A 22,001-nucleotide genomic window follows, 5' to 3' on the forward strand; every position below is an offset into this window, starting at 1 on the left:
GCTGCTCACTCTTATCTCTCAGCTAAATACAGGCCTATGGGCTTTAACCCTTGTAAAAACCCTGTACTGTTCCTTCTGGGGGAAGCAATTGTTTCCTAATTGAAATGCCTCTAACCACATCAAAACCAAGTTAAATCACCAGGAGACCTGCTACAGCTTCCTCTTGTGTGCATATTGAGCATCCCTGGGTCTCTGATGAGGTCCGAGCTAAGGGAATCTGACCTGCATACTTATCCCAGTATGGAGATTGTCCAGACCATTACATTAATAAATACCCCAACAGTTATTTTGCTGAACATTCAGCACAGGTCCTAAGCATCCACAGGAATACTTCAAAAAGATGCAGTTACAGCCGAGATTTTCCCACATTTACACTTTCCCATGGTTTTAAGAGTAGATCCAAGTCTCCACTCTGAGGCAGACTTCTACTACCTTAGCCACCTGTAGGCCACAGTGGTCCAGCATGTTTCTGCAGTTTGTGGAACTTCTGACTTGGGTGAAATAAGCAATCTCATCACAGAAATCACAGTGCAGGTCAGCAACTCACCATCTGACTTTGCTAAACACAGTATTTGATAGATACTTATGCAGTGTGTGATCCCAAGGCCAGAGGTTGAAGCATCACTGCAAGACAAGGTGGTGCTTTCACTACAGAAAGCAGCCCCAGCTGCTGCCTCATAAAAACAGTTAGTGCCAGATTTAGAGTTTGATGGAAAAGGACCTTGCCTTGCTGTTTCAGAAGTTCTGGGCCCCTCAATTCAAGAAAGATGTTGAGGTGCTGGAACATGTCCAGAGAAGGGCAACAAAGCTGGTGAGGGGCCTGGAGCACAAATCCTATGAGGAGAGGTTGAGGGAGCTGGGCCTGTTTAGCCTGGAGAAGAGGAGGCTCAGGGGTGATCTTATTACTGTCTACAACTACCTGAAGGGGCATTGTAGCCAGGTGGGGGGTGGCCTCTTCTCCCAGGCAACCAGCAATAGAACAAGGGGATACAGTCTCAAGTTGTGCCAGGGTAGGTGTAGGCTGGATATTAGGAAGAAGTTCTTCACAGAGAGGGTGATTTCCCATTGGAATGGGCTGCCCAGGGAGGTGGTGGAGGCACCGTCCCTGGGGGTCTTCAAGAAAAGCCTGGATGAGGCACTTAGTGCCATGGTCTAGTTGACTGGCTAGGGCTGGGTGCTAGGTTGGACTGGATGATCTTGGAGGTCTCTTCCAACCTGGTTGATTCTATGATTCTATGATTCTACTACAACTCCAGCACAAACTGGTTTACAGAGTCTTTAGCATTACACTAACAAAGTAAAAAGCAAAATATTACTTCTAGCACTTATTAAAAATAATAAGCAAAATATTCCATTCACAACACAAATAAATGACATGTAGAGTTGTTTGCCTTCCTGTCTGTTAAATAAAATCTGACAGGCATAAGAAAAGCATTTGCTAAATTTATGCTGCCATCTCCCATGCCTCTGAGAAACTGTTTTTGGTTTTATTAAGTAAGACTCAAAACAGTTTATTGGATGCCCAAATGTATGTGAAGTGGTTTTGAGAGTTTCCTAATGAGGTGTACAGAAAAGAGTAGATGTAAAGTGTAGAAGTGATTATTGTGGAAAAAATGCCATTTCTTCCTAATGGAGCTGTTAAAAGCCTGCACTCTTCATGGAATTTTATTGCATGCATGAACAGGGGTGTTAAGTAGTACTTTAAGAGGATAGAATCTGCAGTGTGCCTGACAACACCTTCAGTACAGGAATTCGTTACTCTCATTATACAAAAGATGCATTCCAAGATGAGGAATTGTGAGAAAAATTAAAATATGGTGGGGGGCAGGGGGATTTTTTTTCCACTGTCTGCTGAATTAGTGCTAGTTCAGAGTATTTAATAATTCCTTGCAATCAAAGGTTGAGGTATGAACTACAGCAGCTTCCTTAAGTAGAATAATCCCCAGGGGTGTTCATGCATTCTCTTCTCAGAGCTGAAAAATGATGATTTATCTATTGCTCTAAAACATGGATTGTGTTTTTCAAATTGAAAAAATCCTAGCAAAAATAGATGTGATAAGTATTTCCAGATGCAGTCTTGTAATTAACATCAACAGCTACTTAGGGCTTTATGCTAATTGTGTTACCCAAATACAGGCTAATAATGTGAAAAATGAGAGGGGGAGGGCATTCTTAGCTGTCTTTACTGTATTGGGCAATTATCCAATTAGACTAAAAGATACCTCTAGGCTAATCCCTGCTCAGATGTTCAAGATAGCCAGACAATTTTAGAAACATTACTGATTGTCTGGAATGGTAACTTCTTATTTGTGAAACTGCTTGAATTGTAAGGCCAGATCTGTAAGACTTCCCCATGCAGAGAGGATGACTGAGGTTGCTTCAGTAAGGAGAGATGACCAAACACAAGTTTCAGGGGATTTGCAACAGGATAGCAGCCTTTTGCTCTTATGTCACTGGTTCAAATGCTGTCCAGATGGGAAATGGAAGTAACTAGAGGCCTTGGCAGCTGGCTAAATGGGTTTGTACTCTCCAACCAGTTGTAATGGGTGAAGCCACTCTCCCAGACTTCAGGCGTGACTGGAGAAGTGAGCACATGCTTAAAGCAAGCATCCTTCCCTAACATACTGCAGTTGTGAGCTCTAATTACAACGGCAAAGCCCTTTAAGATATTGAAGTGTTTTGCAGTGTATGGAATAGGTGTTTTATGGATCTCACCACACTAAGCTGCTCCATTTGCCTTCCCCCCTACACACACACAGTAGGTCAGGATTTGAATTCACAACTGAAGCAAAACTCACTGATTGATGTCTGACAGCATTTGGGTCCACTCTAATGAGAGCAGGACAGCAGCTTCAGTTCCACCTCCTCAGACAGCAGACTAGCTGTAAAATCTAGTCCAAACTGAAAAAAAAAAAAGAAACAAACCCAGGTCTGGAGCAGCAGGATCAGTTATGGGGCTGTCTGTGACCATGTGGCACTCCCTATCCTGTGCTCCTGGCACATGAAAGCTTCTAGTGTTACAAGCTGAACTTGCTAACATACCAGGCATATACCATGGTCCTCAGAGTGCTTTACAATGACTCTTTATTTTGTACATTAGTGTATTATACTACACATGGGAATAAATGCACAGCTGTTAAGATTCATGGCAGACTGTAGGCATCACTTTATGTTGCTGCTTCCCAAATGTGCAGACATTCCTGTTGCAGTTTACAGAAGATGCATTTTCAGTAGCCTGATTAATCCTGAATACATAAATAATGATGATAATCACTTTCTGGAAGCTCAGTTTATAGTTTAATTAACCTACATCTGCTGCCAAGAATCAAAGGCAGAAAAATATTGTTGAGGTATTAAATGATAGCTACCATTACACTTCCAGGGCATTACACACAACTGTAGTCACAGCTCTTACTGATTTTAGAGATGATCACATGGCTTCAGTGCCATGTAAGACTGAAAAATCTGGGAACTGAAGAGCCCATCTAACCTGCTCAGCATGCTAAGCATCCAAGAGCAGCAGTGAACACTTAGCACAATTAACAGAGAGAAAACAGATTTTTAAACAGTTTTTCAAAACTATTGAAGCTCCTAATGTGCATTTAAAGATTTGAGTTGTGCAGAGATCTTTGGAGAAACCTCTGGAAGAAGCAAATAAATCTAAGAAATTCAAGAGTTATTCTAGAAAATAGTGCAAGTCCTTAAGGAGGTATAACACAGCTTCATAGAATCCTTGAGTGGCTCAGGGTGGAAAAGACCTTAGAGATCATCTACACCAACACAGGCAGGGACACTTCTCAGACTCAGCTGCTCGAGGCCTCATCCAGTCTGACCTTGAACATCCCTGAGGGAGGAGGCATCCACAACCTTCCTGAGCAACCTATTCCAGAGTCTCACCACCCTTGTACTGAAAAACTCCTTCCTAAGATCCAGTTTAACACATAATACAGCAATACTGTTAAGTAGTAACTAAACAACACTGACTTAAGGCTCCAGCTTTGCCAGTGGGTTTATACACAAAGTAAGCATCTTATTTTCAGTTAGAACGTGGCATAGTGGTGCTGTTCTCTAAAGCAAGCACTCAATTTTCACTTTTCATTTAGTTAACTCACCTTTCAAATACAGGACTGTTCTAACCCAAGCAGTGATGCACTCTGGTATACATAATCTTCCCAGTTCAAGCCTTGATGCAGTATATCCAGGGAGGTCAAGCTGCAAACAAGCAAAGGCAGTTATGGCTTTCAAGGTTTATGTGGTAAATTCCTCTTTTCCTGTTTAGATGCCCATTTTATAAAGTTGCTAGGTTCATTTGTCCATTACTCTTGTGTTTTCTTGCTATCAGCTAGAAGGAGGTGTAATGCAGCCAAAATACACTAAGCCTTTCTGTCTTCCAGAGGATTAAATCTAGTACAAAACAAGGTGTGGCATGAGAGTACAAACCAAATGAAAGAGCATTGCTCATTCTGACAGGCAGCGATCCCAACACACCAGCAGTTTTCTCTAGCTCTTAAACCCCTTTGTTTGTTATTGAGGACAGAAGACAGTTTTGAAGAGATTCAGATTATTTTTAGTACCATTTTTACTAGTATTTGTTATGGAAAACCCTGAGGAATGCAAGAAATTTGTTGTACTGATATAAAACATGAGACCTTTGAAGCCAAAAGGATGGTGAAAGCTGTTGTGGGCCTGTCAGAAGCAAGAATTGACATCTCACTGCCAAGGAGGCACTAGGCTGTAAAAACAGGCAGAGAGATCAATAAATCTCATATTCTAGAATAGAAGAGGGTGAAAGATAGGAAACTGAATTTAACCCAAGACAAATTCCTTGCCTCAGCATACCATGACTCTGTGGGAAGTTTTGCTGAGATTGAAAAGGAACATACTACAGCAACAGGGATTGCAGCCTGAGTAGGAGGTTTAACGTGGATGGAAGGGAGGAACTGTATTATTTAAAGCTTTTGTTCAAGGTCAGCTTATGAAATATAGACCCATTTTGGACATAAGGACATTTGATTTGCAGAGCTCTAGATGATATTCACACAGTGGATATCACCCTGAGTCTCAGCAGGATAGTGGTGATACCTGCAGTAGTTAGAAAGAAAAAGTTGAGAAGCTGTGTTAAGGTTGACACAGACATGGTAGCAGCAAGGCTGGCCAAGGCTTTCATTTGGAAAGAGAGGGGATAACAGGAAAAGGATGCTGAAGTGTTCCAAAAGTCAGCGATTCCCTGGAGCTTTACATGCAAGATTTCTTGCAGCCAAGGAGGAGGAAGAAAATGGGATCAAAACTCCTGTGACCTTTCCAGCAGTCTCCCAGATCATTAGAGGAAGATCTTCTAGTAGACATCGCTGAAGGGCAGACAAAGGGCTACACAATGACAGTGTCACAGCAAGCAAAGGACAGGTTTAAGGAGGACAAACATATGGATGAATGTGGAAGGCAGCTGACAGGCCCATAATGGTGAACAGGGCATGCTTGATATGGGCTCTGTGAGGCCTGAGAGGGTTTAGCGGCATGAGGAGTTTTACTCAAGAGAAAACAGTGTCAAGGTCAATCTGGAAAGAAAGGGACTCCAGACAGGAAGGACAGGCAGCAATCACAACACAGCAGTAAACAGGACAGCAGCAGAAACTGGAGAAGCAGGCAGAGAGCGTGGGTAGGATTCTAAAGAACATTCGTCCACATTTTGTGCTACCAGCTAGCAGAAGCACTGCTCACACTGTCAGGGTTGAGTTTCAGCTTCCATGATAACACCTCTTTCACTCCCTCATCACTTTCTGAAAAAAAAAAAATCCTTAAGGACTGTAATTTTCCACGTTTGGTTGCAGCTTAGAGGGTGAAAGTGCAGAGTACTGAGGCTCAGCAAATGCCTGCAGCACTTGTGTTTCCCCCCACCCCCTAGCACATTTCTGCAGATGCATGCACACATCCATAATTTAACACTCTCCATAATCTATTGATAGTACATTGCTTGACAAAGAATATGCAATAGAGAGGTAGTATTACACATCCAATGAGAAGTGAAAGGGTCCATCTGGGCTTCAAACCTCTCTTCTGCATTTCTGCACATTGGATTTCAATTTTAAATTGCATTTCCAGATAAAGGCTTGATGGATCATTTTACTACTGGCATTGCACGTACAAAACACAAAGATAAAAGGATAGACATATTGATGTATGAAAGGTGCCTACAAAATATCATTCTAACACTAGATGGAAGAGTATTTCCCAGATGCAACATAAAATTATTTCAGAATTTCAACCTGAAATTGAAGCAAAAACTGAATGAAATGAATTGAAACGAACTGGAAAATGCCACCAATGTTTCTTCCTAACCTGCTTTTTCTAACAATGTATTCTGAAAGTCTGATTTTTTTTTTTCCCCTGGTAACTGCTGTATTCCAGTTTTCCACATGTAGTTCCTCCCAGATAGGAACACAATTTTAGACTGGAGAAATTAAGAAAATAGTAGTAATATATTTTCTTGGAAGCACAAATTCAGGTCACAACTTTGTGGTGAAATATTGAAGTATTAACCTTGTCTTTGCAGAGGATAAGAAACTGAAATCCATGAGGATGCCACAGAATGAGCCAAAAGGAGCAGATTTGCTGTTTGCAGCCTTGCATTCAGCCCTGGCTGTCACACTGCTCCAAATGCCATCCAAGCTGTTTGCTGCAGCACACAGCAAGGGTGCTCAGAGAGAACACAGCACTGGTGGCAGAGCATCCCAGCAGCCTTTCTTGAAGGCAGCCCATAGGCTGTGGTAACAGCTCACAGGCTGCCCAAGTTCACTAGTTTTCCATGCTGTGCATAACACACAGTTCATAGGTGTCACATCAACTGACTGCGACTTCTGTGCTCAGATCTGGGACAGCAGAGTAGGTGCAGATCTCCCTGCTACAAGAGGCTGGTGAGGGCTGCAGCCTGCTCCAGCCAGCAACCCAAATGTGCCATACACTCCATGCAGGGAGCTCTGCAGCTCCAACAGTTCAGCAGCATCAGCCTGCTGTCCTCCCAGACAGGGATCTCTGAGGCATTTACGTGTTTGAACGGTGACTAACACTGCAAGGCCATGTCCAGCACTGACACAAATAAGCAGCAATCAGATAGGGAAGGCAGAGCATGAGCTTTATCCAAGGCTGTGCAAAACTCCTGTCTGAAAAACAACAGAGCAAGGAGGTCCAGTATCCCTCCTGTTGCAAGGCAGGCAACATCTGACCATGAGAGACGGATTACACTAGCTGTGACGCAAGAGAAAGTGAAGAGGCACCAGGATAAAAATAGTGGGTGACAATTGCATCTTAGTCTTAGAGGATAAACACTTTATATTGCTGCTTTCAAGCACTAGCTTCAGGTATACATTATTCAAAGTTAATTATTTTTTCAAGTAATGAAATCACGACTACTTCCATGGCTTTGTTTTTACTCAAAAATTAATTATTGGCATTTATTCATGTCTGTAAAAGATGCCATCTGGGCTGTAAAACAACACACATTGCTAACCGAATGCTGAATAAAACAGGCAATCATTTCCAGGACTGGCAAGCTTTAAACTCAAATGTTTTAATCATAACCAAAGCAAATTTGCATAGAAAGGCAGTTTGAGGATATAAGTGGTTCTAATTGGCTTCTGTCTGTTATAGGCCTCCGTTATCAGAAGTGCAGCATTTATCCTCAACTTTGAGCCCAGCCTGACAGCAAAAAGAAACCTTTCAATATTAACCTTTCATTTGGTACCCTCTGCTGGCCAAAGCCAGCACAGACAGGGAAGCCAAAGCCCCAACCTCCAGTAATGAAAAAGAAGCTGAGAACCCATCAGTGACCTTCAGCAGAGACGACCTAATCTGTCACAGGGAAGAAAGCTAACAAGCACACTCAACCCGAAGTAGAAAAATCAATACAAGGCAATGCAATGCATCTCTCAAAGCCTAAGCAGATTTTCACAGTGCAGGTAGTGACACAAGCACTCTCAGATGTATCATCAGCTCTATTCACCTTCCTAGCATTAGCTTTTGTTAAAAATAAAATTGCTGCTCAGTCACCTGGAAGGAATGGTGAAAGCCTGAGGTATTTGGCTGCTCCTTCCTCCTTCTACTTAAGGAGGAATGTATGTGAATCACATCATAATCTGATCCTTCCTTCTCCTTTTCTACAGTGAAACTTTTAAGCAAGACATTTTTCAGTAGCTGTTATGCCCTGAGCAGGCAGGCCCAGAGCACTTCTCACCACTCTCACATGCTCTCTTTGCAACCCAGGAAGTGTTTTCCTCTAGGGATGCTCTCAGGCACAGGCCAGCATTGAGCAGTGCCCTGCTCTGCACAGTGATGTGCAGCCCAGGCTTTTCTCTTGGCAGCACAGTGCTTTGCCTTCCCTTGTTGGGGGCTCTACCCTGGCTTACTCAACACAATACATCTGCTCTAGGTTTGGCCTAGACAAGAACAGCCACCTCCAAGCATAGCTGACTATGAGCAGACCAAATAGTTATTCCCAATGAGGTAGGCTTTAATTTATCACAAATATATGATCAAGGTAACCTGTGAGCAATTGCTGTCAGCCTGCACTCGGCTCAAATCTTACTGCTGCTTTTCAAGCCCAGGAAGAAAGGAGCCTTCCTGTAGCTTGTATTAATCCATCTAGCCTAGACTTTACCACTCTCTACAAACTGCTGGGATAATAACTGGCTTAACTCACAAGAGAGTCCCCAGACAAGTATTTAGGAGGTTCAGCTCCCGATTCACAGCTCCAGTGCCACCTCATTGCTGATCCTGGCAGTCAATACTGTACAATTGCCTGCTTCCCTCTTGAAATAACCATCCTCGGCACAAGCAGATGAAGGTAAAGGCAGACCTCTCCTCTTGCATTTTGTCTCCTGTTTCAGGAGAAACCTCTGCAGGCTCACAGGAGGCAGTGAAGTTGTTAGACGTTCACGTCAAGTAACAAAAGCCAAGCAGAAGCCTGCAGCACACACGTGCCTTGGCCCTCCCCAGGTCAGGATGCAGTGTGCAATCCAGACACCTCAGGAAAACTGTCACTGTGCAGCGATACCAAAAAGCTCTGTCTGCTTAATGAAATCACATGCAATTCTTCTTCATCTACAGCTTATAAAAGCAGAGCCAAAACACTTCACCAGGAGTTAACCATCAGCACAGGCATACCTTGGCAACTGCTGGCTGAACTGGGCTTTTAAGTGGCACCTTGAAAAGGTTCTGCCTTTGTTAGGATCCACAAGGCCTCAAAGCTGTGCTTCCTGAGCTAGCAAAATGCCTGAACCAAATTTCTGGCAGCAGGGGAGAAGCTTCAGCAAGCAGCAAGGTGGAAGTCTTGTCACTGCCTTTGCAACTACAGAGTTACTCTTTTTTTTAGCCCTTTATCCCCAGACAGGAGAAAGATTCCCGACCACCACAGGTAACTTAGCTTTGCAGATCTCATGTGATCCTCCACCACAGGGATTTTGGGTTTTCTTCCTATGCCAAAATTTGGGAGCTTGAGGCCCCTTAAATAAAGGTTCCATATCTTTCCTATTTAATCTTTGAGGATGGCAGGAAAGAAAGAAAACCAAAAAGCAGGTACTGGGCATCTCTTACCTAGAAGTGCTCAAGAGCAGTTCTTGCAGCTCAAGAAGAGTCAGCCCACTCAAGCAGTTCCCTATCATTCTGGTACTTCTCTGTATTGGTGAACACCCCTTGGACAAGCCTGGCTCAGCTGGGGCAGCACACCAGCTCTCCTCATGTCTTCTAGGGTGGCTCTTCCCCGAGCAGGTGATGGGGACCAGATGAGCAGACAAGTAACAAATTAGCCAAGGCTCAGACAGGGAAGCTGTGCTCTTTCTTCTCTGGGCTACCTGGACTCTATGTACAGATGGCAACACAGCCATTTGTGCTGTACTCCAGAGTATTCAGGCTAGAAGCCAGATTAAAGTAAAAACAGGACAGAGAGGGGTAAAAAAATATTCTTCCTAACTATAGTGCAGCTTCTTGGAAAAAATGTTTTAAGAAGAGTTTTATTGTGAGAACTGCTGGGGTTCTGCTCCAGCTTAAGTCCCTGTCACTTAAATAACCTCTCAGGTTATTGAGGACCAAATGTGGCATCAGGTGAGAGCATTCACATACTCTGGCATACATTCAGTCCTGTTTTCTGTCCCATAGATGCTAGTTGCTTGGGTTTTTTTTTACCTGACAACACACAGCAACATCCCAGTCTTCTCCTGAGTCATTCATTAATCAGCTGGCAGCTCTTCAATGCTTGTGCATGGTTTAAAACAATTCATTCTTCCCATTGGCATGATACAGCATTTCTTGATTCTGTATTTAAATTGCCATTGCAAAGCACTGAAATCTGAAACCTCCTTAGAATTCCTATTGTCTCCATCTTGCTTAACCTTGACTATCACTATTCCTTGTGCAATGTGTAATTTAATCTGGGTCTTAACAAAATCTTAAGGCACATCATAATTAATGCAGCTTTGTGATGAAATTTTACTAAAAAGCTCTTCATCACTTTGTCTTCTAACCTGTAAGTAAACCAGGGCATTGCTTTAATCCATTGTAGCTTAGCACTCTAATAAGCTCTTAAGAACTGTGTTAGCAACAGATATTTTGTGAGATTAAACTTGGGAAAGTATGCCTTTGTCCACTGTTCTGTGGGTGAGATTCAGCAAATTAGAGGGACACAAGTTCCTCTGAAGTAGCCATTATCCAAACAAGATTAGAGGATGGCGTTTTAAAAACTCCCTAAATACTGCTGCAGCCAAAATGCAGGCTGGACAAAGCAAGACATTGCTCCCAACTTCTGTTTCGCATTCTTGGTTTCTCACAGTTTTAAAAATACACAGAATATGCTCAACCTTCCATTATTATAAAAATGCTTTCATTATCTAAGTTTATTCCTTCCTTCCCTTTTGGGAATATTGCAGTGGAAAGTCTGCACCTCAGAATATAGCAGAAACCACAGCTCTTGGCCAGCAAGAGCTAAAGAATCTTCCAGTTTATCTAGGCTGTGGCCTGGCATGGAGTACCAAAGCATTTTTCCACTACATATTAAACATGAAAATCCCCTCCTGTTAAATAACAAACACATCATTTCTATAAATCAGGCAGGAAGAAAATCCTGCTTCCTTTTCCAGATGCGTTTTCACTCCTCTTAAATGGAAGGCATTTAATTTCCAGATGTATTGAGCCCACGGGGGGAGAAGGTACCTCCTGAAGGCTGCATCTCTGGAGAAGTCTTTTGTCCTTCTCCAAGTACTGTCTTATACTCAGCATTGGTCGGGCAACACCTTGAGTCCTGTGTCCAGTTCTGAGCTCCCCAATTCAAGAGAGATGTTGAGATACTGGAACGTGTCCAGAGAAGGGCAACAAAGCTGGTGAGGGACCTGGAACACAGCCCTGTGAAGAGAGGCTGAGGGAGCTGGGGGTGTGCAGCCTAGAGAAGAGGAGGCTCAAGGGTGACCTCATTGCTCTCTATAACTACCTGAAGGGAGCCTGCAGCCAGGTGGAATTGGTCTCTTATCCCAGGCAAGCAGCAACAGAACAAGGGGACACAGTCTCCAGTTGTGCCAGGGGAGGTATAGGCTGGATGTTAGGAGGAAGTTCTTCCCAGAGAGAGTGATTTGCCATTGGAATGGGCTGCCCAGGGAGGTGGTGGAGTCACTGTCCCTGGAGGTGTTCAAGAAAAGACTGGCTGAGGCACTTAGTGCCATGGTCTAGTTGACTGGATGGGGCTGGGGGAGGATAGGTTGGACTGGATGATCTTGGAGGTCTCTTCCAACCTGTTTGATTCTATGATTCTATACAATTCAAAGTAAGGTCAAAGCCTGAAATAAAGAGTGATGAGCAGGCACCAGTACCTCCTGAAGCTCCAGGATTCTCATCTCACCAAACTGATTTTTACAGCAGCTTTGGGGCAAGGAAAGCTAGAGCATGAAGTAAGAACAAGCTGGTGAGTTGCTTGTTAGGGAAGAGACATGCAGGTGCTCCACAGCAGAGCCTGCTAAAAAGAACCCTGGTAGTACTAGCATCACTGGTAAACGTCTGACAGTGTAGTCCTAGCTCCTATTACTATTGGTTTATGTGAAAACAAAGCAGACTTTAGCCATTTTCATTTAAAGCAATACACGATTATTAACTATAGCACCCTAAATAAGGATGATATTTCCAGTTGACAGCTCTTCAAGTTCACCAATCTCTGTAGCTTGTGTTTCTCATTCCTGAGAAACTCTCAGATGCTGTAACCATTAATGGCTTACCTGCCACACTCTTGGGAGGGGCCTACTGTTTCTCTTGACCATATACATGAAGATCAGATTTGCCAGAGGTCATTCAGGGAGACAGCGGAGAACTAAAATGTCTTTGCAGTTTTAGTTCAGCCCCACCAAGGAAGCTTTTTAGCCTACATGAGAGGGGACAAACTGAAAGACTAAACCTTGAGAACTATTCCAAACAACTAACGAGGCAAAGTCTCAGAGTTAGCATAGATGGCATCCTTTTTGGCCTTCAAGAACTTTAATATCAATTATTGCCTAACACCAGAAGAGGCAATCTTATATTCTTTATCAAATCTTCATTATGTTTATTTATTTTACTCACAAATTCCAGCCTAGAACTGAGGTCCCTTAAACTCTGATCTCTTCTACAAATTTATGCAGATATAAAACAGGACCAATGTTTTCTGACACTGTGTATTTGAGCTTAAGGGGGCAAGAAACAAGAAAGGGAGAGCAAAGGAAGAAATGGTAAAGGAATCAGGGAAACGTATGAAAAAAAAATCCCACTTGAAAAGTATGACTGGCATAAAAATAATGTATTTTTTCCTTCCTCCTGTCTATTTTTCCCCTGACACTTAGCTTCCTTCCAAACACTTCTGTTACTTTCTGCTCCATTCCTGGCACTGGCAAGACGAAGCATGGCTAAATTAAAAGTCAGGCCCTCAGAACTACTTGATTGACTTACAGATCACATAGATCTTGAAAACAGCTCCCCTGTGGCGTGCCCGCAGAGTTCCTTTCTTCACAACAGAGCATATGCCCACAAGGAGCTTAGAGTAACAGCTGATACACTAAATGCTATTAGAGAAGAGAAATTCTTACTAGCTCTCCTTGGCCCTGACAGGCCAGACCAAAGCCAGCTATATAAACCGTAGTGTTCTAGAGAGTTTTGCATTTAAACTCGGACCTTAAAAGGACAGTCACGCTTACCCATACAAAACCTTTTCCTCTGTTTTCCAGGTTACTAGGATTTGCTGAGATCATGTTTCTCTGCAACCATATGGACATTTCCCCCCTTTTTTCTACACAGAAGCTGTAAATAAAGCTCATGAGAAACATGAAGCAAGCCAGAGCTAGCAACACTCTGGCATTCTTTCAAAAAGTAAGCTTACTTTAATTGATATTTAGCTCAAGGGCATGTTGCAAACACTTGAGGCACTGCAGTGTTCCCACAATTCTTCAAAGACAGCAAGTCTGTTATTTGCAATCTACTTTCCATCCTCTGAGTCCTGTGACACAGATAGAAAACAAGAAGGTTGACCTGGATGAGTGGATCAGCTGTTTGGTAGATGGCTCAGAAACCTGGTACAAGGATTTCACATAAGTAGCAAATCCCTGAAACATTCTGTTAGCATGGCACTCAAATAAATAACTCCTGCTGGAACCCCTAGGTCAACCAAGCACACAAATGGAGTTACAGTCTATAGGGTAAATTTGTTATATATATTTCACAGCCAGAAGGCTAGAAAATTACCTGGTTGATAAGGTACAGTTTAAATACATGCCAGTTTATGGGTTCCCAGAAACCAGCCATGTTCAGTGGCAGCAGCACAAAGCAAATAAAAACCACTTGGAACAAAAGACTTATTTAATAGCCAGGAAACAAGCAGGTCGTTAAAGTTGTGAGGGAGACCTTTAATTACTTGCAGAAGCTGTAGGAAACACTACCAGTTACATCTCTATAATAGATTTGAATTTGCAAGTCATCACTGGGAGGCTGTAATAGATCCTGAACTTGTTTTGCAAACAAGTTTAAATGTGGAAACAAATACTGTGTCTTTTCAATGGCAAGGAGAGAATATTTACTTTTTTACCAGCTCCATATTTCCAGAAGATTATCTAAAAACAAAAAGCTTTTAAAACACAGCTGCAATCATCAGGCTTGAGAGGTATTACAGAACATGGAACCATGCAAAGGGATTAATTCCTAATATCATCCAGCTGAACAGCATGAGCTCATCTGGGCTTGACCTTCGAATCCATCCCATTTGTAGGACCCAGGGAAAAACAATAAATCACATCTAACAAGCAGGCAATTTTTGGTTAAAACATTAAGAGAGATGGATGACTTCCCCTGCATCTCTATTAAGGAACCAAATTTTTCCTGGAGAGGGCATATTTATCTGTTCATGGCTGCTATGTTCCCATTAGTGCCAGGCAAATCATTCATGAGGGATCATCCGACACGGCACATCCCTTTGAGCTCTCAGATTGGCCATGAACGTGCTGTATTTCTCTCTGACCCGTTTGTAAACACAGAATGAGGAGCACAGGGCTGGCAGGTGGAGTGCAATTGCCACTTAGCACTTAGACCTGGGGACATAGCATTGCAGAGGGCATACATCCTTGTCTGGCTCAAATGAGAGAGACATTCAGCAAATTGCTTGCAGTGTATGGTGGAGAACGAAACCCATTTCCTACCTCTGACTTGTATTTTGGCTTTTCTATTCAAGAATTTAGTGATGGAGCAGAAATCACCCTGGAGACCTGCTCCAGGTAGACCTGCTCAGAGAGATGGGAACAGCCCTTGGGCTGCAGTGAACACCAAACAGGGGAGAAGAGGGCCCCACAGGAATCAGTCTGAGTTGCCACTGAAGGGTGGGTGGAGTGACAGGTAAAAGGCAATTCCAGTGCCTCAGAGTATGATTTTTTTCAGTGAATATCTGTCTAGCAAATCCAAGGCATTAAAAAAGGTCCAAACCAGTCCCTATATACCCTGCCTGCAACCAAACTGATAAATTGAAAGAAAACCAAATGAGACAGTGGGGCTTATGAAGACTCTGTGTGTGACATAGAAACAGGACATTACCAGTGGAATGTCTGAGATAGGTCTTTGCTGTTTTCAACTGTCTGTTGACCATAACCTCTGCCTACTGTCCATGCCTGTAATGTCTCAGTCCTCGACAGCAATCTAGAGTTGAGTGCTTCACAGAAGAGGGACTCAAGACTCCAGTGAAGCAGGACATGCCAACACCCATTTCTGTGCACTGTTGAGCAGTCTTTGGGTATCCCATCCCTTAAGCCAGTTGCACTGCCACCCTGGGAGCACTCAGAGGGAGACACTTGGAAATGCTTCGCTGCCCATCCTACACAAAAAGATTGTCACACAAATAGCCCAGCAAAATGGATCTCTCCCTCCCTTCTCCCCAGATAAGCTATTCAGAGCAGCTTTCCCACTCCCAAGTGCCCTCTAATAATCCCTGCCCATACAATCTCGGCAGTCAATGCCAGCCCAGTCTCTAGTTGCCTGTATCAGCAACATGCTGCTGTTTCAACACCTGGCATTAGCCCCAGTTACATCTCCACCTGTCTAGGGCTGGGAGAGCTGGCAGAGAGTAGGCAGCCTTCTGGGCCCCAAGGTACCTCTTGGCCCTAAGAAGATTTTCGCAAATGAGCATAATGATGTCAGTGGGGAAAGGGAATTATGGCTTGGAGCTAAATGCAGACAGAGCACACAACCTCATGGGTCTCAGTAGTGGTGAGCCAGCTGGCTGCCAGTCTCTGAAGGAAGAAAACCACAAATTTCTGCTTTTTGTGTCTTTGCCCTTTCAAAAGGCTGGTTCTAGAAAAACTAGTGGCCAGTACAGTCAAACACTGAGTCAAGAGGAGGCCGTCAGAATGACAAGATCTACCAGAAGTAACACAGAAGTACCAAAGCAGATAGTAAACCAAGGATTGAGAACAGGAGGATACAAACTGAACTGCTCTGGCAGCCTCTCTGCTCGCCCTTCATTGAGATAAAGACTCATTGCTTTACTGAAGAAAAACACCAACCAAGCAAACAACCAAACAACATAAAGACTCTTTCTACTGCAGTTTGCATGGTTCCCCATTCCCTTTCTGCACAGCCAGGAGGACTGAATGGGAAGAGCCAGGCAGAGTGGCCTGACTGCTTGTCCACGTTTCAATCTCATCTGGGTGGGAAGGCTGCAGCATGGCTGTTTTTTTTTTGACATAGAATCATAGAATCAACCAGGTTGGAAGAGATCTCCAAGATCATCCAGTCCAACCTATCATCCAGCCCTGTCCAATCAACCAGACTGTGGGAATGCAAAGTGAAGAAGGATGTGGGAATGGAGTGAAGAAGAATAATAACAGGTGGATGCTGACCTTGGTTCCCACCAGCTGCTGGCTACCTTATCTCAGAAAGGATAGATAATGGACACCTCATTAATAAGAAAAACAAGGTGTGGTTTATGCTGATGGAGTGGGTTGTCCTTGACTAATTATGCTAATGTGTAGGTGTGTGCATGTGGCCCTGAGAGTATTTATTGAGAGCCAAGCGATCAATAGAGGTCTCTGGCATAATTCACATTGAAACGTCTGGAGTCCATGTGGCATTGCCTTTGATCACACTGATCTGCCCATGGGCAAGCAATCAAGCAGCTAATTTTACAACACCAGACCATAGCACTAAGTGCCTCATCCAGGCTTTGCTTCAAGACCTCCAGGGATGGCGACTCCACCATCTCCCCAGGCAGCCCATTCCAGTGCCAATCACTCTCTCTGGCAGGAGCTTCCTCTTAACATCCAGCCTATATCTCCCCCGGCACAACTCGAGACTGTGTCCCCTTGTTCTCTTACTAGTTGCCTGGGAGAAGAGTCCAACCCCTACCTGGCTACAACCTCCTTTCAGGTCATTGCACAGAGCAATAAGGTCTCTCTTTTGTTATTTTAAAAAATTCCAGGAGTGCTGCCTTTCCAATAGCTGAACTACACACAAGAAATATGATGCACCACCATCATTAGTGCTAATTAAGTCTTACCATTACGAAGAACACACGCGAAATAAAAAAATTACAACCAACACACTAAGTCAGTTTAAGAGTAAGCTTCCTCAAAACATATAAACCACATTCTTAGTAAACACTTACTAAGTCACTCAAATTCACTTGCCAGGACCACTGCTTCCTGAGTTTGTGCACAGTTGCTGCAAAATTCCTTTCAATCGAGGTAACTTGGCAAGTTGAATATCAAATGTAATTGCTGTTTTGCTCTGATCGAGGCAGCGCATCTGCTGTGTGGGCCTTTTCCTTAACGTTAGCTTTCACCAGTGATCCCACTGGAAAGGGTATCTGAGAGCAGAGGTTGGCTTTCCTTTGGGGAACGCAGCCTGCCAAGGTCATTGCCCTTGTCTGCATCCCTCCTGCCTGTTATTTTTGTCCCTTACTGCCCTGACAAAACATGCCAACACACAAAGGCCAAGTAGCAGACTCCAGATGAGTTTTCACCTTACTGCTCACTGCATGTGTGCCAGGTTTCAGGTGGCAGAGGAAACAAACATCATTCACACACCTGCTGGGCTGGCTCGTGAAGTGCATGCAGAGAGGCTGCTGAACAGAAAGACTTTCAGGAAATAGTTGTAAAGAAATTAGCTGTAAAGGTGGATTCAAAATGTGTGTCTCTAGCTACTTTGACACACTGGGAGGTGGACACCTTTCCTACACCTGGGCTAGAGGAGAGCCCAACACAGCTGTAATCATGATGGTTGAACACATATTTGATTTTTGTTTTCTTGTTTAACCTCAAATATTGTAAAATTCCTCTATTTTTTCCTCAGCTGTCCAACTAGAATCCGGCAGCTGTACCACTTAACAAGGAGAGATCAGAAACTGTAAATCCACAGAAGCACAATCCCTTTCCTCTTTCCTATTCAGAGGAATCAGGCAAAAATTCGACCACAACTGCTGAGCTGCAGGGGGTTGCAGCTCCTAGCCATGGAATACATTATAGGGCCTCATCTTTCCCTGCTTCGCATCAACAGCTGCCTAAAGTCATGTGCAGTGCTCCTGGATAATGCCTGGTTGATTGTAAAAGCAAAAGGATGCTGCAATTGTAACTCCTGTTCTGCTCCAGAAGTCTTCCTATAGGTATTGCAACAAGAACCTCGCACTGTGCAGAAACCCAAACAGCATGTGCCAGCCTTAACATATAGATTGGCAAGGGGACCTCAATTCCATGCAGCTTCCTGCAGAAAGCAGCATCCATAAGCCACCTCAAACACAACCACATTCCCACCAATGCACAAGGCACTTAGACTAGTCAGCAGGTCACAGAGCAGTTACTGATTGGGCAACAGAAACCATGTAGCTCCAGCAGCTACATGCACCCTCAGCTTGTAGTGGTTTGGGAGCAGGAGGAGTCATATGAATATTTAATGTCTTCTTCATGTTTATTAATAGAGAGGAATTTCTTTCCAGTGCTTTCATTTGTAAAAATGTAACTCTCAGCACTAAGGATTGCCCCAGCTGCCCCTTTAACTTTGATAGGGGAGCAGCATGAGCCATTAGCTTCCTAAGGGACAGGAAGGGAGGCAGGCACAGTAACAGATGGCAGGACAGGTGCCTTACCAGACAGAGACCCTTCCCACAGTACCTAAGCAAGGCAGATTGGCGATAGCAGCCTCACATAGAGGTTGGACGTTAGGAGGAAGTTCTTAACTGAGAGTAATTTGCCATTGGAATGGGCTGCCCAGGGAGATGGTGGAGTCACCATCCCTGGAGGTGTTCAAGGAAAGAGTGGATGAGGCACTTAGTGCCATGGTCTAGATGACTGGATAGGGCTGGATGATCTTGGAGGTCTCTTCCAACATGGTTGATTATATGAAGATCATTCATTAAGCTAACCTACAGCTCTGGAGTAGAAGGGTCCACAGCAAATCACAAGCATAGCTGAGCTGAAGACAAGCATTTCTGCAACACAGCTCTGACCAGAGCTGAGAGCCCAGGGCTGGGCTTAAATAAAGCTCTGGGCAGAGGCTGGACAGGCCCATAAAAGCCTATTATTGGGGCTGGTAAGGACTAGTTTCTCCACAAAAGGTAGCAGTTTGTTCATCAGAAACACAAGTGAACTATCCAGAGGCTTTTTGTTTGTGCCTCAGAACAGCAGTGATAGAGAGGTGATAGCAAAACACACCAAGCTGCCTTGTCCTTATCTCCCTGTGCAGTGTGATTGTTTTCTACTGTAAAAATGAAGTGAATATTGATCAAAGTTATTGATTGTCAGCTCTGCAGATAGATATCCTGTGTGCATCCACAGAGCAGGCACTGCAAACAAAGACATGACAAATACAATGTCAATGGATGCAGGAAGACAATGACAGTCCTTCCATGATGTCAGGAAGAAACTGCTCTGGAGATTCTGTAATCTGGAGATTACACAGAGTGTAAACAATACCCTTTCCTAAATTTTAGCTGCTCAATGTGATGAGACTGCATAGCCTCACTATTTAAAAATCATTTTGAACATGACTTTAAGCATTTATATGCACCAACCCTTTCAGATCACTCAGTTTAAGAAACATTTCCATCCAGTTTTCATAACCCCCTTCAGCCCTTTCCCATTCTTTATGCAGCAGCAGGTTCTGTACAGCCTCCAACTGTGCTGGTGAGGCATTTGCATACTTTCCTCATCAAAAGTACCAAAACTGACTGTAATCAGAGGTCTATTGGGGAAGGAAGGGAGAGACAGAGATAAATCTGTGATTCTGTGATTCTGTGATTCTGTGATACCAGAGATCAGGGAAGTGAGAAGCCCTGCCAGCAATTTAACCCCTCATACCATAGCATTTTGTCTCTGTCTCGGTTCTAGTTTAAATTTCCCAGAGACTCAAAGATAGTTAATAGAACCAATAACAATTCACAGGATGCCTTTCCCTCTTCCTCCTCTCCTTTCCCAAAGAAAAGTAATAAGATGCAAAGAAGAAAAGGTAAAGTACACCCAAATAAATAGTCTCCCTTTGGTTTGGAAGTTAAAAGAAGAAGACAATTTCAACAATAAATAAAAGGTATCTGAGGTAGGGAAGTTACAGAAAGGTATAGGGAAGGGAAAGCAAGATACAAAATATATAAATACAACCAGATTCGATGGCAATGGTTTCATCCACCTCGTGGATTGTGGCCAGGTGGTAAAACAAAGAGCAGCAGGAAGCAGGATGGTGACACTGGGAAGCAGAGAGGCAGGGCAAGAGAGAAAAAGAAACAGCATCTTCCTCTGTTTTTTATAGGGGTCTCACCAGGAAGTGGGAGTGAGCTAACCACCACACCTGGTAGTGTTCACACCCACCCCTGGGGAGGAGTCAGGAGGACCTGGGGTCAGAGTCAGGACCACTCCCCCAGAAGGGTTAACCCTTTACAGTCTGCTACATGAATAATCCAGATGCTTGAAAAGTGCTGTTAACACTGGGGAGCGGCGCTAAACTGTTGGCTCTGGGTGGGTGCTGCTTCGTGTCAGCTGTTTCACAATACTGTAACTCACTTGTGTCCTTTACAGGTATTATTTTGTCATGCTTCTTCACAGTACTAATGAAAAATAGATAGAATGATATTAATAAGAACCCAGCCTATATTGTCAGCTATTACAACTGAGGACAAGGAACAATCTGACTGGCATCATAGAATCATAGAATCAACCAGGTTGGAAGAGACCTCCAAGATCATCCAGTCCAACCTATCACCCTGCCCTATCCAATCAACTAGACCATGGCACTAAGTGCCTCAGCCAGTCTTTTCTTGAAGACCCCCAGGGACGGTGCCTCCACCACCTCCCTGGGCAGCCCATTCCAATGCCAATCACTCTCTCTGTGAAGAACTTCTTCCTAATATCCAGCCTATACCTACCCTGGCACAACTTGAGACTATGTCCCCTTGTTCTATTGCTGGTTGCCTGGGAGAAGAGGCCACCCACCACCTGGCTACAATGCCCCTTCAGGTAGTTGTAGACAGTAATAAGATCATCTCTGAGCCTCCTCTTCTCCAGGCTAAACAGGCCCAGTTCCCTCAACCTCTCCTCATAGCAAATCTTCCTGGAGGCCCATCAGCATGTACTAAGTTAAATGAAAGCTTTTCAGCAACTGATTGGGAGTTCTGTGAACTCTAGGTAACATTCAACTATTCCTCTCCTGTGCACTGATGGGGAAGCTAATGAGAGCAGGAGCAGGGAGGTCATTCTGCCCCTGTACTTTGCACTGGTTAGACCACACCTTGAGTACTGTGTCCAGTTCTGGGCCCCTCAATTTAAGAAGGACATTGAGATGCTTGAGCGTGTCCAGAGGAGGGCAACGAGGCTGGTGAGAGGTCTTGAGCACAGCCCTGCGAGGAGAGGCTGAGGGAGCTGGGATTGGTTAGCCTGGAGAAGAGGAGGCTCAGGGGTGACCTTATTGCTGTCTACAACTACCTGAGGGGTGGTTGTGGCCAGGAGGAGGTTGCTCTCTTCTCTCAGGTGGCCAGCACCAGAACAAGAGGACACAGCCTCAAGCTGCACCGGTGGAAATTTAGGCTTGAGGTGAGGAGAAAGTTCTTCACTGAGAGAGTCATTGGACACTGGAATGGGCTGCCCAGGGAGGTGGTGGAGTCGCTGTCCCTGGAGCTGTTCAAGGCAAGATTGGACGTGGCACTTGGTGCCATGGTCTACCCTTGAGCTCTGTGGTAACAGGTAGGATTTGATGATCTATGATGTCTCTTCCAACCTTGGTGATACTGTGATACTGTGAGAGGGAAGAATGAAGTACTGGGAACCTCTGGCCTGACTTCTGTTGTGATGTGCACTCAGGCATGCCCAAAATAGAGATCTTAGTTGTGACCAGGTTGCTTATCTGTTAGAAAAAAACCCAAACCTCTAAAAGCTCATTTGTCTAGAAACACAAAGCCAAGAAGTTTAGGACTTCAGTGGAGGTCAGGAAATCTATTTTTTTCACCATCTGACTTGAATGGCAGCAGTGTGGTGTAACAGTGATCAATA

At 44.0% G+C, this 22,001-nt stretch overlaps 1 long non-coding RNA gene across 1 annotated transcript; it reads right to left on the minus strand.

Annotated features, from left to right (window-relative positions):
* Window positions 1-3,087: 3,087 nt before the first annotated feature.
* Window positions 3,088-20,214, minus strand: LOC135176537 (uncharacterized). Its single transcript, XR_010302701.1, has 4 exons — window positions 20,121-20,214; window positions 13,376-13,492; window positions 4,113-4,212; window positions 3,088-3,245 (listed from the first exon to the last, which is right to left on the minus strand). It is a non-coding gene; the product is annotated as an uncharacterized LOC135176537 (long non-coding RNA).
* Between the last annotated feature and the right edge of the window lie 1,787 nt (window positions 20,215-22,001).

This window comes from Pogoniulus pusillus, chromosome 6 (assembly GCF_015220805.1).
Source record: "Pogoniulus pusillus isolate bPogPus1 chromosome 6, bPogPus1.pri, whole genome shotgun sequence".
NCBI lineage: Eukaryota > Metazoa > Chordata > Aves > Piciformes > Lybiidae > Pogoniulus > Pogoniulus pusillus.